Source organism: Myotis davidii, unplaced genomic scaffold (assembly GCF_000327345.1).
Source record: "Myotis davidii unplaced genomic scaffold, ASM32734v1 scaffold238, whole genome shotgun sequence".
Taxonomy (NCBI): domain Eukaryota; kingdom Metazoa; phylum Chordata; class Mammalia; order Chiroptera; family Vespertilionidae; genus Myotis; species Myotis davidii.
In genome coordinates, this window is record NW_006293779.1 from 13060527 (window position 1) to 13076531 (window position 16005).

General features: G+C 45.4%; 1 pseudogene across 1 annotated transcript in view; it reads right to left on the reverse strand.

The window, feature by feature from the left end:
* Nucleotides 1–284: 284 nt before the first annotated feature.
* Nucleotides 285–16005, reverse strand: part of LOC102762927 — a 25816-nt pseudogene continuing 10095 nt past the window's right edge. The window contains exons 2-3 of the transcript XR_001514522.1: nt 2227–2343; nt 285–381 (exon numbers count right to left, since the gene is read on the reverse strand). The product of XR_001514522.1 is annotated as a ubiquitin-40S ribosomal protein S27a pseudogene (transcript). The remainder of the gene's footprint in view (nt 382–2226; nt 2344–16005) is intronic.

Below are 16005 nucleotides of genomic sequence, written 5' to 3' on the forward strand. Positions count from 1 at the left end.
TGTTGCTTTTCAGCGCTTCTTCACTGGCAACTGCCAGATAGTAAAACACCTCTTCCTAGTACTGTTTCTTTAACTGAAAACATTGGTGTGTGTGTGTGTGTGTGTGTGTGTGTGCACGTGTTTGCACACACATCTGCTACAGCTCTAGTGGGAGAAGACCAGCGGACTCTCAGCCTGAAGAAGTGCCCTCTGGGGACGCCTCCCTCCAATGCACCACCGGGCAGGGCTGTGGGGAGGAGGCAGGAGCAGCGTGGCGCAGGAGGCATCGCTGCAGCCTGGTGTTCTCACCTCAGCTTCACGGTGAACTGCACGCCCGTCTTCAGGACCAGCGGCCTCTGTGGGTGCGTGGGCATGCAGGGCTGCCGCTCCACCACGAAGGAGCTGTGGGACCCAGCAAAGCACAGGTTAGCATTTCCAGGAAGGCCGAGCAGTAAAAGCCGATCCCCCACAGAGGAAGGGGGTACAGGGTACACGCTGAGCAGCAGTTTGGAGGCTCTGACGGTGGATAGAGTGAGGGTTCCTAGTCAGTAAAGCCACGCTCCATCTCATTTGCTCTCGACAGAATCGGAGGAATTGTCCTGAGCTGTGATCTTCACCAGCGAAAACCCTCAGTTAGACCGTGTTCACGTACAGTCTGCACTGAGAAGCAAACTTGCTAATGACTTACTGTAGTGATCCCCTCACAGCGTGCACAAGCATGGAATCGTAAGCGTTCAGGAGAGGGGATGTGAGAGCCTGAGAGGAGAGGAGGCCAGAGGGAGGGGACATGTCTGATGAGGGGAGACCCACCGTCTCTGCACAGACTGGCCGTGGGGGGACAGAGAAGGGGTGACGTTTACCAGTTCTCACTCTAGGCGGCCACAGAAGGAAGGACGCCGGGAAGAACTGACTGGCTGTGGAAAGTTTATGTAACCCATTAAACCCTCCTTTTTTTTATATAAGCAGGAACCACATTAGCAAGTTCAAAAACCAGAGAGTCCTTGTAACTTTCAGAGTAGAAGACCCTTCTCTAGGCCGGCCTCCTATGAGAGGGGTGTTTGTTCTGGGCTGCATGGAGCAGGGAGAACAACCCTGAAAGGCTTGCTGGGCGGTCCTCGTATTGAAAAATCAATAACTACACAAGATAGGGAGTTAGGCCACATTATGAGACCTAAATTACAAATACCCTTTCATGTCTATGGAATCATGGCTATTACCGGGCAATCGATCCTGGCTTTATTACATCTCTCACTCCCTGTTATACATAAACATAGCAGCTCTGGGTGCTTTCAGAAAGATGGCTTTCGAAACAGAGGCCAGCATTCAGAGGGAATCTGAGTAGCCAGGAACAGGGTTTTATTGCCAGGGCCATATTGAGAGGGGAAGAATCAGTTGTGCGGGCTGCCACCGCTAACACCGTCCGGACTGTGAAGCGAGGCAGGCTGCTCCTACCTTTTCCAGAGGACACTCGCGGCACACAAATAGCTAAATGTTCTAGGAATAATGAATGAAGATCAAAGAGGAGGCACCATTCCCCTTTCTGACCATTCTCCGTCTAATGATGTTTTATGGTTGTTTACCGTGGTTCCTAACATTTCGCCATTGTTCATTCCTAATGTATGCCACACATTTAAGCCTCTGGTCAATTACTAGCTTGCTCCTATTAAAATGCTAACATACTAACTGGGAAGGAGATTATTAAGGCAGGATGAGGGAGGAGGGAAGGAGATTGGTGTTACAGGAAGCTAAATCTTACTGTCTGGAAGATATATTGGGAGTGAGGGAAGGATGGAGACTATCTTTAATGAACTACTGTGCAATTTCTTCATAGCTACGGCTTGAAATCAATGGAGGTGGACATTTGCTCCCTGGGAGTTTCGCTTACGTGGGGAAAAGGCATATTTATCTCTGTTCAGATGTTGATATGAACAAAGGGAAACTTAAGCAACAGACTTAGCCTTGAGGTTTTTCTATTATTAAAGTTTCTCCGGAGCCAACATCTGGGGGAAAATATCTACCAGCAGAATCGTCTTTTGTTCCCAGCTGTGTGGATGCTGACATAGTGAGTGCACCTCTAGTCAGAGGGGTTCCTTGTTCTCCAAACACTTTCCCCCAAAATGAAAGTGACTCAGAACCCATGTGAAATATTCAACTGGCCTTGCACCAATGGCCTCATACATTTACTTGTCTGTCCTTATTCTTTCATTCCAAAAAAAAAAAAAAAACAACGAAAGAGTACTCACCTACTTCATATCGAGCTCTGATGAGGCGGTAGTTTCCACATGGGCATATGGCTGCGAAGAGCCAGACCCGGAGGGTCTCTCACGCTGAAGAGCTTGGGCGTTGGCCTGGAACCAGCGTGAGCTGTTGGAGGATGTTAAGAAGAAGAGTAACACGAGCCCATTTAGTTTCAGACTTATCAACGTAACTACCACAGTGAATATGAAAAGAGGCGGGAAGAGGGAAAATCAGGAGGCTATTTCAATATACTCTAAGCACGGCAATTGTAAGGTTGGTTAAATAATCAAATTTGAGTGATGGATACCGATTATTGTGTTGGACTTGATAAAGAGAAAATGGAAGCCCTGGATGAAAAGTACCAAGCACTTTTTTTAAAAAAAATATATATTTTTTTATTGATTTCAGAGAGGCAGGGAGAGGGGGAGAGAGATAGAAACATCAATGATGAGAGAATTACTTTTTGGCTGCCTCCTGCACACCCCACACTGGGGATTGAACCCGGGCATGTGTCCTGACCACGGATTGCACTGTGAGCTCCTGATTCATAGGTCAATACTCAACCACTGAGCCACGCTGGCTGGGCCCAAGCACTTTTTCATACATAGTGTATGTAGTGACTGTCCATCCCAGTGGTCGGCAAACTGCGGCCCCTTGAGTGTGGCTCTTCCACAAAATACCACGTGCGGGCGCGCACGTACAGTGCGATTAAAACTTCATGGCCACACTCAAGAGGTCAAAGAGCCCCATGTGGCTTGAGAGCCGCCGTTTGCTGACCACTGATCCATCCTGATAATAATGCTCTTCAATACCTGTTGTTATTTCCACTTTAGAGATGAGCACACTTAACTCCATGACTTGCCCTTAAGATCACAGAGCAGATGTTAATGGAACCTGGATTTTCTGATGTCAAGGCTGGCCTCCCCACTACCCGACCCCCAGTCCTTCTATTTCATTTAACTGGTAAGTCAATAAAAAGTTGAAGCATTAATAATTCTGCTTTTCTTGAAGATTGACAGAACCTCAGTGTCCAGAGAAGGTCAGAACATAGGATGCGGTGGCGATAGAATGTACTGAGTTTTAAAGTTTCTCAGAGGTGTGGGGGTCACCTTTGAGAAAAGAAGGGATGCATTTCCTGGCAGGTGGGGAAAGAGGAGTTATTCCTGGCTGTGTTCTGCCAAAGGCAGAATCTTTGCCTGTGGAGATGAGGATTTTTTTTTTCTGAACTGCTTATTCTTCATAATAGGCTAGATTTTAATGTGAGAGCAACTTCCAATATCTGAGAAAGAATAGCTTGCTCTCAGCTGGCTGGATTCTATAATCCGTGGTGTTTTTCCCATCAAATATTCTTCTATGTATAAACCAAGTGCCCTGTTCCCAAAAGCTGTCTGCAAAATAAGTGTACATGTCATATTTAAGACCAAAACGATAGCATGAGAACTTGTGATCTAATTGCCCTTCTTTATCCCATTTTTAAAAATCTGTTCTGGGGGTTTTCCAGGAAGATAGTTCATGTGTGTTCAGACAGGGGTCCCTCGTGTTCTTCTGCTTGGGACTTATTTTCGTTCATCACCGTCAAAGGGAAAACAAATCCAAACTTAGTCAAGAGAGACTTCATTTGAAAATATTATTTCAAGGCTTATTTCTCTCATCATGTGATCAGTGAGTTCAACTATTACAACAAATAGAACTCTCTGACCATTTGATCTGCAAGGTTTATGCTCAAGGTTTAGGCAAAACCAGTTTTCTTATCTGGGAAACACACAAGGCTAGAATAACCAGGGGTGTGGAAGGGATGAATGTCTGACTCTGAGGTCCGCCTTTTCTTGGGGGAAGGGGTGGTTACTAAGAAGAGGCTGTATTCTAGAAGGCTCACAGAATTCAGGGGCTTTGGGGGAGGAAAGAAACTTAACCAAAGATGGGTTAGCAAGCATTTTGTTTGGTTGATTGGGGGACATCACAGCTAGTAATTTCTGAGACAAAGAATGGGAATCCGGAGGTTCTGTGTCTGGCCCTGAGGTATGTCAACAAAAGAGCATCTGTGACTCCTACTTAAGTCATTTGGGGAAGCATGCTTCTTCGAAGGAAGCTGTTTCCCAGACACACAAGAATGGGTGGCAGGCTGTTTTACAGAATCACAGGTAGGGGAAGCGTCAATGTTCTCCTCGCAGTTTTGACTACCGTGCGATCATTGTGTTGCTCGGCACACTGGACTCATGTAGATGATGCTCCCACTGCCCCTGCTTTAGGCCCCCTAGGGGACTCTCCCCTCAGCCACACCTTGCCAAGCATGAAGGAGAAGGCGCCATTGATTCAGCAGAGCGTAGCTGAGCCCAGGGTTTGAATTTCAGTAAAAATGGATTGAAAGTGAGGGGAGGGGGGGTAAGAAGAGAGGGCATGGCAGAGAACACCTCCTAACAGCCATGTCTGCTCATGGGTTACTTTTAGGTTCCAAATCAAGCCCAGACTACCCTTAATGAAATATGCAAAAAATGAGTCTCCATGTCCTGCCCCAGGATGACACAGGGGGATTATCCACTTAAATAGGGTAACAGTCCAGCCTTAATCAGACAGGGATCTTGCCCTTAGGCTCTGAGTGAAGCTATAAAGATTATCAAACCCACAAGACTACATTCCATAAGGCCCCGTATGAAGGATCTTATGTCCAGTCAATAGTAAGCCCAAGGGAGAGGGAGAGAGAGAGAAACATCAATGATGAGAGAGAATCATGGATCAGCTGCCTCCTGCACTCCCCCAATTGGGGATTGAGCCCACAACCAGGCATGTACCAGGAATGGGAATTGAACCATGACCTCCTGAGCCACATTGGTTGGGACAGCCTTATTCTTTTCATAGCTACTCCTCTAGGATGAGACATAAAGTACGGTGGCACATCCCTGTCCTTCCAGAGTCCTTCTCATCTCAGCTTGCTTCTCCTGATAACATTTATTCAGAGAAGAGCACACAAAATTTGCTAAGAATAAACAATTATTTATAGACACAGCAGTCAGAATTCACCCAGAGGAGCAAACATTTGTCTTCAAAGAGACGCTAAAGAAACATTTGCTGGAACATTCTGCCCTCACCTGGCATCTCCCACCTAGATAATTCCTGCTCATCTTTCAAGGCTCCACTTCCACATTCCTTTCTCTGGAAAACCTCCCAACTCCACAGGAGCACCCTCTGCTAGATCCTCAGAGCCCTTCTTACCTTCTCACCGATGCTTATAATCATTTGTGTAATTCTTGTCTATTTTATCTTTCCTCTAACACCTGAACGAGTGTATCTGACTCATCAACACTCTTCGCTCAACACTTGACATGATAGTGTTACTGTCCATAAATATTTGAGTGAATATTTGTATTGAAAATCTTCGATAAAAGGTATATTTATTTAGGGAAGAAACAGTCAAGTACTGAGTGTAAGACATTAGCCTTCAAGTTGAGGATGATCTCCCTTTTTCTAAAACAATAAGTGAGAGCTGGGATATTTGCATAAACATAGATGGCCTGGTACCATTGTTTCTGTTTTGATTATTATTTTTAATTTTCAGAACAAAACCGCTACCTGCCTTCAAGGTAAATTGGAATCTCTACTCTAGAGTAATAGAGAAAATAAGCAAGAGATTTTGAAATAGCTATTTTCCCAACTTCTATACCCATCATGATGTTTAAAATAATAGTTTGATCTCAGCCAGGGTCTGAGGTTACATATGTTATTTTCAGAGCTAAGGATGTATAGTATAATCTGAGCTCTGAAAATGATAAGACCTATATTCATCCCGTGCTTTACCATTTTCAAAGCAATTTCATGTTGGCTCATTGAGTCCTCAGGAGTACCTTTTGAGAAGAAGAAGAAAAAAAGTACAACCAATTTCCAAGTGAAGAAACTTCAGAGCGTATCCATTACTTGCCTACCCAGGGCCGCACAGCTGGGAACAGAGCTGGGACTCCTGCCCAGGCTCCTGACTGAAATCCAGTGCACTCGCCATGACTCCCCAGCTGCTGACTCAGCAACAGGGGTGACTTGGCCTCTTTCTATCTTAGCTTTTTTTAAAAAATATATTTTATTGATTTTTTACAGAGAGGAAGGGAGAGAGATAGAGAATTAGAAACATCGATGAGAGAGAAACATCGACCAGCTGCCTCCTGCACACCTCCTACTGGGGATGTGCCTGCAACCCAGGTACATGCCCTTGACCGGAATCGAACCTGGGACCTTTCAGTCCGCAGGCCGACGCTTTATCCACTGAGCCAAACCGGTTTCGGCCTATCTTAGCTTTAAACAGAGTGCAAGTCTTTGGCCTCCTTTTCCAAATGAGAGCCACCAGTGGTGTTTATCTCAAAGGAGAGTCTGTTCTTTGGCACCGAGCCTTCCTTTTCAAAAGAACTCAGAGTTCGAAAAGATCTCGGCACTTATGCAGTCCAATGCAACATCCCGCCACGTGTGGCCCACCTACACTTGAATGTCCAAACTGATGGAGAACTCACTCCTTTGCACATTATCCTGGAGGCTGATAGGTATTGTACAACTTTTCAGCATTTGCTCAAGGTGACCTATCTGGGATTCTAGATTCCAATGGACCCCAGGAGGCTGATTCTAGACCAGTGGTTCTCAACCTCTGGCCCTTTAAATACAGTTCCTCATGTTGTGACCCAAACATAAAATTATTTTCGTTGCTACTTCATGACTGTAATGTTGCTACTGTTATGAGTCGTCATGTAAATATCCGATATGCAGGATGGTCTTAGGCGACCCCTGCGAAAGGGTCGTTCGACCGCCAAAGGGGTCGCGACCCACAGGTTGAGAACCGCTGCTCTAGACCCTCCTTGCTCACTGAACATCAGTGCTGCTGCCTACTCACCTGAGAAGTGGATCCTGATTATTGTAAATGAGGTTTATAACCCTTCCAAGAATCCTGATGGCAATTTGAATGCCCTCGGATGTGTGTCCAAATAGGCAGGGATTAAGGAAAGGAAACCATTATTTAGAGATCTGGGTTTTGGCTTTGTTTGCAGGCTTGGCTATGGCAGGGCAGGATTCATCCCATCAAATTATTGTGTTGGCAAAATGCTTCCTTTTATAAATACTCCAAGTCAATTTATGGAAATACTTCTTTTGATGTAAGGCAATGACTAGAATCAGGATAGCAACCTGGCTTCGATGCGGATGGATGGTTTACTCTAAGGTAAACTCCGACCCAGTTTTCAATGCACCTTTCTTTAAAACTGAGTGCGAAGTGGGACCGCCTAGTTATATAGTCTGGAGTGGCCACAGGACACCTTGATGTTTCTTAATATCGAATTCAGCCTCGCTCAAGACCCACCTATTTTCTTCTGATGCAGAAAACCAAAATATGCACAGTAAGTCAGGCAGTCCTTTAGTTTAAACCCAGTCTCATTGAGGCAACCACTGCACCAAGTCCACCGCTGAGTCCCTCCCTCCCCGCCTCTTCCTCTGGGGCAACAGCAGGGTGTAGAGCAGTGACGGTGAAACTTTGGAGCCCGGTGTGTCAGCATTTTGAAAAACCCTAACTTAACTCTGGTGCCGTGTCACATATAGAAATTTTTTGATATTTGCAACCATAGTAAAACAAAGCCTTATATTTTTGATATTTATTTTATACTAGAGGCCTGGTACATGAACATTCGTGCACTGGGGGCGGGGGGGCGGTCCCTCAGCCCAGCCTGTGCCCTCTCGCAGTCCTGGCCCCCTTGTCGGACATCACCCAAGGGGTCCTTACTGCTGCTGCAGAGGTGAGAGAGGCTCCCGCCACTGCTGCTGTGCTCGCCAGTTGTGAGCCCGGCTTCTGGCTGAGCAGGGCTCCTCCTGTGAGAGCGCACTGACCACCAGGGGACAGGCAGCTCCTGCATTGAGCATCTGCTCCCTGGTGGTCAGTGTGGTCATAGCGACCAGTCATTCCGCCGTTCGGTTGATTTGCATATTAGCCTTTTATATATATAGATATTTAAATGCCATTTAACAAAGAAAAACCAACCAAGAAAATGAGTTCGCGTGTCACCTCTGATGCGTGTCATAGGTTCGCCATCACTGGTGTAGAGTCTACTCAGCTCTAGGCTTGAGCGGGGGCGAGGTGTGGAGGGAGGTGGGGCATTGAGTCCCAGTGCATTGTGGGCCACCACTGAGCTGTGTCTCATCTGGCCGGGTCTTGGTCACAGCCCTGTCTAGGCTGGTCTGTATCACGTGCTCGCCAGCTCCCCATGGCCTCTGGTTGTAACACACTGAGTCTTCTCGGGGCTGCGGGAGACCCCAGGTGCTTTCTCTGGGTCTCTCTGTAGCTGTTGCTGCTCACCCTCTGGCTCCTTGCAAAGCACAGGAATCCACAAACCCCAAGATTTGGGCCCCAAAGTGGAGCATGAAGTACTCCCCATACCTAATCCTCACACATAGAGGCACACTGACATCTTATCCCTACGCTGTCCCCATCACCCGTGTCCACTGCAGAACTCGTTCTTATCTTTTCATGGTACACAGCTCTTAGGTTGCATTTTCTGCCCTATTTCTCCCTATTTGATAGAAAAACTCTGTATTGTGATTACATAGTAAGTTCTGGAACAGCTAACATCAACAATAATGGTGGCATTGACAACAGTCCTCTTAAATTTTCCAAGTTCTTAAATTGGGATAGTGCATGAGGCTTTGCCTGTTGTCTTGGAATTTTGGCTGAAGCCCCACACGTGGAACAGTATGTACTGTGACATTCTAACAGAGACCTAAGTGGCTGCCAGTCAGCCCTTCCAAGCTTGGAAAGACAGTGCCAGAGCTGCCTGGTGATCCCCCATCCTCCGCTCCCAGACAACCTCTGCACACAGGAGACTAGAAATGCTTAGGGAATTAGAGGACAAGAAGCTTTTCAGTGTCAGTCATACTTGAAGCTTTTGAGAGGGGAGGGGTTCTCCAAGAGAATCAGCTAGCACAGGGGTGGGCAAACTTTTTGACTCGAGGGCCACAATGGGTTCTTAAACTGGACCGGAGGGCCGGAACAAAAGCATGGATGGAGTGTTTGTGTGAACTAATATAAATTCAAAGTAAACATCATTACATAAAAGGGTGCGGTCTTTTTTTTTTAGTTTTATTCATTTCAAACGGGCCGGATCCGGCCTGCGGGCCATAGTTTGCCCACGGCTGAGCTAGATAGAGACTTCTAGGCGGTCAGCAAGCTAGGGGCTGAGCTGCCCAGTTCACACGTCCCTGCTGCAGCCCTCAAAGGAGAGGTTATTCTATGAGGTGGTTCTTCCCAGCACTGAATGAGGTGGCCTAATCTGAGGATGTAAATTTACAGCATAGGGATTCTGTATAGTCAATAACATTGTAAAATCGATGTATTGGGCCAGATGGGAACCAGAAATATTGGGGGGGACACTTTGAAAAGTATATGATTGTGTAACTACTATGCTGTAGCCCTGAAACAAGTCCAAAAACAGTATTGAATATAAACTGTAATTGAAAAATTAAATTCAAAAAAGAGACACAAAAAATAAACAAAAAACAAAGCAAGAACACAGGAGCCCTGATAACCATAGAAATGGGTGCCTGCTGCGAGCCCAGAAGCAGCAGGTGGTTAAAGCCCCTGGGTCGCAGGCCAGGAGGCAGGGCGGCCAAGGACAGACTGCCCTCCCTCCCGCTGTTCGGTGCAGCAGGGTGTCTGAGCACGGCTCCAGTGGATGCTGTGGCAAGTAGCAGGACTTGAGCCATCTTGTAGAAATCCAACACGGTGTCTTTTGGGGACAAAGGGAAGCCAGCAGAGACCGTGGATGCCTTTCAAGAAACAGAAATTGAGGAGGGAGGGAGGGACTAAAGGCCCAGTTTGTCAGTGTCGGGAATCTGTGCAGTGGTGAGCTGCTCACATGGGGTCCTGGGAAACCCATACATGGGCCCTGTGGAAGAATACGCATGTGACACCTGCCACGCAGAGGGACAGCATTGTCCAGTCAGCTGTAGCCACAAGAGGATCCTGAGAGCAGGACCTAAGAAGTGACAACGGGGACTGTTTGCCCCTTTCCCATATTCCTGCCTGCCTTTCTGTAAGAGCCTTTATGGCAGCGGTTCTCAACCTGTGGGTCGAGACCCCTTTTGGGGGGGGGGTCAAATGACCCATTCACAGGGGTCACCTAAGACCACTGGAAAACACATATATAATTACATATTGTTTTTGTGATTAATCACTACGCTTTAATTATGTTCAATTTGTAACAATGAAATTGGGGGTCACCACAACATGAGGAACTGTATTAAAGGGTCGCGGCGTTAGGAAGGTGAAGAACCACTGCTCTATGGGGAAAGGGAAGTCCTTCAGGTCCCCGCTGAGGGACGGGCAGAGTGCAGAGCGGTCACTGGGTGAGAGTAGGGTCTTTCAGCTCGTTCTCCTGGAAACATTTGTGGTACCAGAAGGGGAGTCTGATTTACTAAAGCAGGACTTGATCTCAAAACCGAGAGTGGCCATCAGGTCACGGATTGTCTTGGGTTGTCATTAAAGAGCAGGGCATTTACCAGGAAAAAATTTAAAAAGTCCCTCCTACAGATGGGGTTACAGTGGGTTGGTTACCGCATCTGCATCACAGATTTTCAAGATCGAGTTCGAAAGTCAAGTTAAGGATTTAATCGGTGGTTCTCACTGGAATTGTTTGTGATCCCTCCCCCTTTTTGTTCTTTACAAACATAAGTCTCAGCTTCACACTTTAATGTTGGAATATTGGCAAGTGAAGAAAGTTATCGTGCAGGAAAAAATGCATCAGTTAATATTTTAGCTATTTTCCCTCTACACGGGAAGATTGGCATAGATGCGATCTCAGATTGGTTTTTAATTCTAGCCTTCCATTCATGCTGGTGTTTTCACTTGCTTAGACAGGAGGAGGGATTGAGAAAAGCATTTACCTTCCTCTGGAAATTTTTGTCTTTGGCTCTTTTTTTAAAATTGATTGTTAGAGCGAGAGGAAGGAGGGGGGGGGAGAGAGACAGACAGACATTGATGTGAAAACAAAATATCAATCGCCTGCCTCCTGCTAACCCCACTACCTGGGGTAGAGCCTGAAACCTGGGCGTGTGTCCTGACCAGGAATGGAACCTACAGCCTGCAGGTGCATGGGATGCCGCCCAGCCAACTGAGCCACACCGGCCAGGGCAGCTCTTCTTTTTCTACCCAACTAGCAAGTTGATCCAGACTGATTCACAGTGTACGGACTTTGCAGAGAAGCAGGGGTAATGTCACTGCCTCCTTAAGCCACTGTCCTCATCATAGACATTTATCGCCTGCCCACTAAATCATTGCAATGGTATTTAAACAGGTCTGTCCACCCCACCCCAGGTTTATTCTCTCTAAATCACCCTCCCCCAGGCCGCTGCCAGAGGCCTTTCTGAAGCTTATGTGATCCTTCACTCCTATATTTAAAACCTGTCAATGGCTTTGCATTGCAAGAGAACATTTACATTTCCTATTTCAAAATTGTCTTCATATTCAAGCGCTTGCATAACCCTTTTATTTTTCTTATTTAAATCTTCCCTCATCTACATTGAACTTTTTTATTATTTTCCGAAAATGCCAAAGGTTTGCTCCCACTTGGACTCAGGACCTAAGCTCTCTCTGTTACCATTCCCTATCCCCACCCTCCACTCCCCTACCTCTTTTCCTCCTCTTCCGTGTCAATACCTCTGCAAACCTTTGAGCAGAGTTGTCTACCCTCCCGCCCCTGCTCTCTCTCCTCACTTCTGTGCTGTCCTCCCTGTAATAGCCTCTCTCACTGTGCATTTTGCTTCCACCGGTACTTGCACCTTAAGGGCAAATGCAGGGTTTTCTTCATTCCTATAGCCTGGCCCAGTGCCTGCCAGATACTCTGCTTGGAGAATAACAGAATGAAAATAGGTTTAGTTTTTTTTTTTATATAGTTCTAAGCTTTTTATCAGATATATTCAATAAAGTAGGATATACATAACCATAATGACCTGGGAAAATGGGGATGCGATGTATGCTGCAGTGCTTACACTTAATTTGGGTGATTCTTAAACATTTTGAGCCACTCTTGTTTGCTTAGTAAAATTCGTCATAATTTGAAAGTGAAGTATAGGCAGACCTGGTTATATAATAACCAGGTTATATAATAACCAGGTTATATAATAAAAATTATATATTGGGTGTCTGTGCTTTGCTGTATTGCACTTCACAGACATTGCATTTTTTTTAAAACAATTTGAAGATTGTGGTGCCCTGAGTTGAGCGAGTCCGTCGTACCTTCTCCAACAGCGTTTGGTCGCTTTGGGTCCTCATGTCACATTTTGGTAATTCTCACAATAATTCAAATGGTTAAATTATTATTATGTTTGCGATGGTGATCTGGTGGAGCGTGCTCTCTGGTGTTACCTTTGGGATTGCTTTGGGGTGCCATGGCGCACACCATAGAAGAGAGCAAACTTAATAAATGTGTGTGCGATGACTGCTCCACCGACCAGCTGCTCCCTTTCTGCTCGGGCCTCTCTATTCCCCAAGATACAATAATATTGATATTCGGCCGATTAATAACCCTATAGTGCAGTGGTTCTCAACCTTCCTAATGCTGCGACCCTTTAATACAGTTCCTCATGTTGTGGTGACCCCAACCATAAAATTATTTTTGTTGCTACTTCATAACTGTAATTTTGCTACTGTTATGAATCGTAATGTAAATATCTGATTTGCAGGATGTATTTAGGTGACCCCGGTGAAAGGGTCATTTGACCCCCAAAGGGGTTGCGACCCACAGGTTGAGAACCGCTGCTATAGTGCCTTCTAAGTGTTCAAGTGAAAGGAGGAGTCACATGCCTCCCACTTTAACTCAAAAGCTAGACATGATGAAGCTTGTGGGAAAGGCATTGCTGAAAGCTGACAGGCTGAAAGCGAGGCCTCTGGTGCCTGAGAGTTAGCCAGGGTGAGCATGGAAAGCGAGAGTTCCCGAGGTAAATGAAAAGTGCTACTCCAGTGAACACACACATGATAAGAAAGGAAAACATCCTTACTGCTGGCATGGAGAAAATTGTAGAGGTCTGGATAGAAAATCAAACCAGCTACAGTATTTCCTTAAACCAGTAGCGGGGAGCCTTTTTTTCTGCCAAAGGCCATTTGGATATTTATAACATCATTCGAGGGCCATACAAAATTATCAGCTTAAAAATTAGCCTGCTCTGTTTGGTCAAACTTTTAATTAGCTCACCCCTAATGTCTTCTCAGGGCTAGACCAAATGATTCTGTGGGCCTCATATGGCCCATGGACCAGATGTTCCCCATCCCCACCAAAGTCTAATTCAGACCAAGGCCCTCTCTCTTTTCAATTCGGTGAAAGTTGAAAGAAGTGAAGAAACTGCCAGAAAAGAGTCTGAAACTAACAGAGGTTGGTGAGGTTTAAGGAAAGAAGCCATCTCCATAACGCAAAAGTGCAATGTGAACAGCGAATGCAGATGTAGAAGCTGCAGCGAGTTATCTAGATGATCTAGCTCAGATAATTAATGAAGGTGGCTACACGAAACAACGGTTTTTCAATGTAGACAAAACAGCCTTATCTGGGAAGAAAATGCCATCTAAAATTTTCACCTTTAGAGAGGAGAAGCCAAAAGCTCCAAAGCTTCCTAGGACAGGTCGACTCTCTGGTTAGGGGCTAATGCAACTGGGGACTTGATGTTGAAGTCAGTGCTCATTTACTCTTCTGAGAATCTTAGGGCCTGTGATCTATAAATGGAACAACAAAGCCTGCATGACAGCACATCTGTTTACAACATCCTTTACTAAATATTTTGAGCCATCGTTGAGACCTACTGCTCAGAAAAAAAACAGATTCCTTTAAAAAATATTACTGCTTATTGACAATGCACCTGGTCACCCAAGAGCTTCAGTGGAGATGTACAACAAGATTAGCATTATTATCATGCCTGCCAACACAGTATTCATTCTATAGCCCATTGGTCAAGGAATAATTTTGACTTTTAATTCTTATTATTGGAGATACACATTTCACAAGGCTGCCATAGACAGTGATATCTCTGATGGATCTGGGCAAAGTAAATCGAAAGTCTCCAGAGAGGATTAATTAAAGATGCCACTAACAGCATTTGTGATTCATGGGAAGAGGTCAAAATATCAATCAACATTAATAGGAGTTTGGAGGAAGTTGATTCCAACTCTCATGGATGACTTGTAGGTTTTCAAGACTTCAATGGAGGAAGTAACTGTGGATGTGGTGGAAATATCAAAGAGAACTGGAATGAGAAATGGAACTAAGAGATAGGACTGCATTGCTGCCATCTTATAATAGAACTTTAAAGGGTGAGGAGTTGCTTCTAATGGATGAGCAAAGAAAGTGGTTTCTTGAGATGGAATTCATTCCTGGTGAAGACATTAGAGAGTGGTTGAAATGAGAGCAAAGGATTTAGAGTATTGTGTGAAATCAGTTGATGCAGCAGCAACAGGTTGTGAGAGAGCCTACTCCAGTTTTGAAATAATTTTTACTATGGTGTCAAACAGCATCTCATGCCACAGAGAAATTGTTTGTGAAAGAAAGACTCAATCAATGTGACAAACTTTATTGTAGTCTCATTTCAAGAAATCATCACAGTACCCTGACCTTCAGCCACGGCCAACCTGATCAATCAGCAGCCATCCACCTGGAGGCCAAGACTCTCCACCAAACACATGTTACAACTTGCTGAGGGCTGAGATGATGGTTAGCATTATTTATTCTTTTTAGCAATACAACATTTTCTAATTAAGATATATACATTTTTTAGATAAAATGCTATTGCATACTTAGTAGACTACAGTATAATGCAAACATAACTTTTATAGGTACTGGGAAAGCACGCAATTTGTGTGACTCATTTTATATTCACTTTGTTGTGGTGGTCTGGAGCCAAATCTGCGATATCTCTGAGATGTGCCTATAAACCACCGAATGAAATGAGAGCAGCTTCAAATAAATCTGTCTCAGGACCAGAAACAAAAAATAAAGTCATTTTAAAATTGCATATCAGTGCTCCTATCTGCTAGCTACATCTGTCATTCATTACTGGAGTTATTCTGAGAGGGCTGGGAGAACTGTGGACTGTTAGAGAAATACAATGGACCATGTCTGGCCATCACTTACAGTCATCCCGCACTTGTTGACAGACAAGGGCAGCATGTACAGTAGTGTCTCTTCCTCCAAAGCCTGTTTTCATCCATCCTCAGATGGGAGAAGCTTCAGGAAGGGAAATTACAGCCCCCGCCTTCCCCAGGCTCAGTGGAGAGCTGCCTCTGCTTCCATGGACCCGGACAGTAGTCAAGACTGCATGGGCTGCAGCCTCTGAGACTGGAGAGTGGGGTTGGCTGTCATGGGGGTGAGCCAGGGTAGAAGGAGAGGCTGATGGAGGGGCTGCGGCCAAGAGAAACAGGAAGGTCATTCGGGGGGGGGGGGGTGAACTGCCTGAAGCCACTGTAAGACAGTGCTTTGGTGTTGATCTTGTCGTTGGAAGGAGGTCACAGGACTTTGCAAAGTGAGCGAACCTTGCTTTTCATGCTGCTTACTCCAGCTTTTCTTCTATTCAAGCAAAAAGAATGCAGCTCGGATCTTTCTTCTCGGTACCTTGTGGTTCTGGGCTCTTGCAGGTCTAAATCTGGAATCCCAACTCTTCATTTCCTTTCTGGGAGCATGGCCTTCCCCAAAATGCGGTTTGCTGACTAACAATTCTCTGCAGCCTGATTTTGCTATTATCTAAATAGGAACACTTGGTCTGATTCATCCTGGGATTCGGGCTTTAAATGTGCCTTCA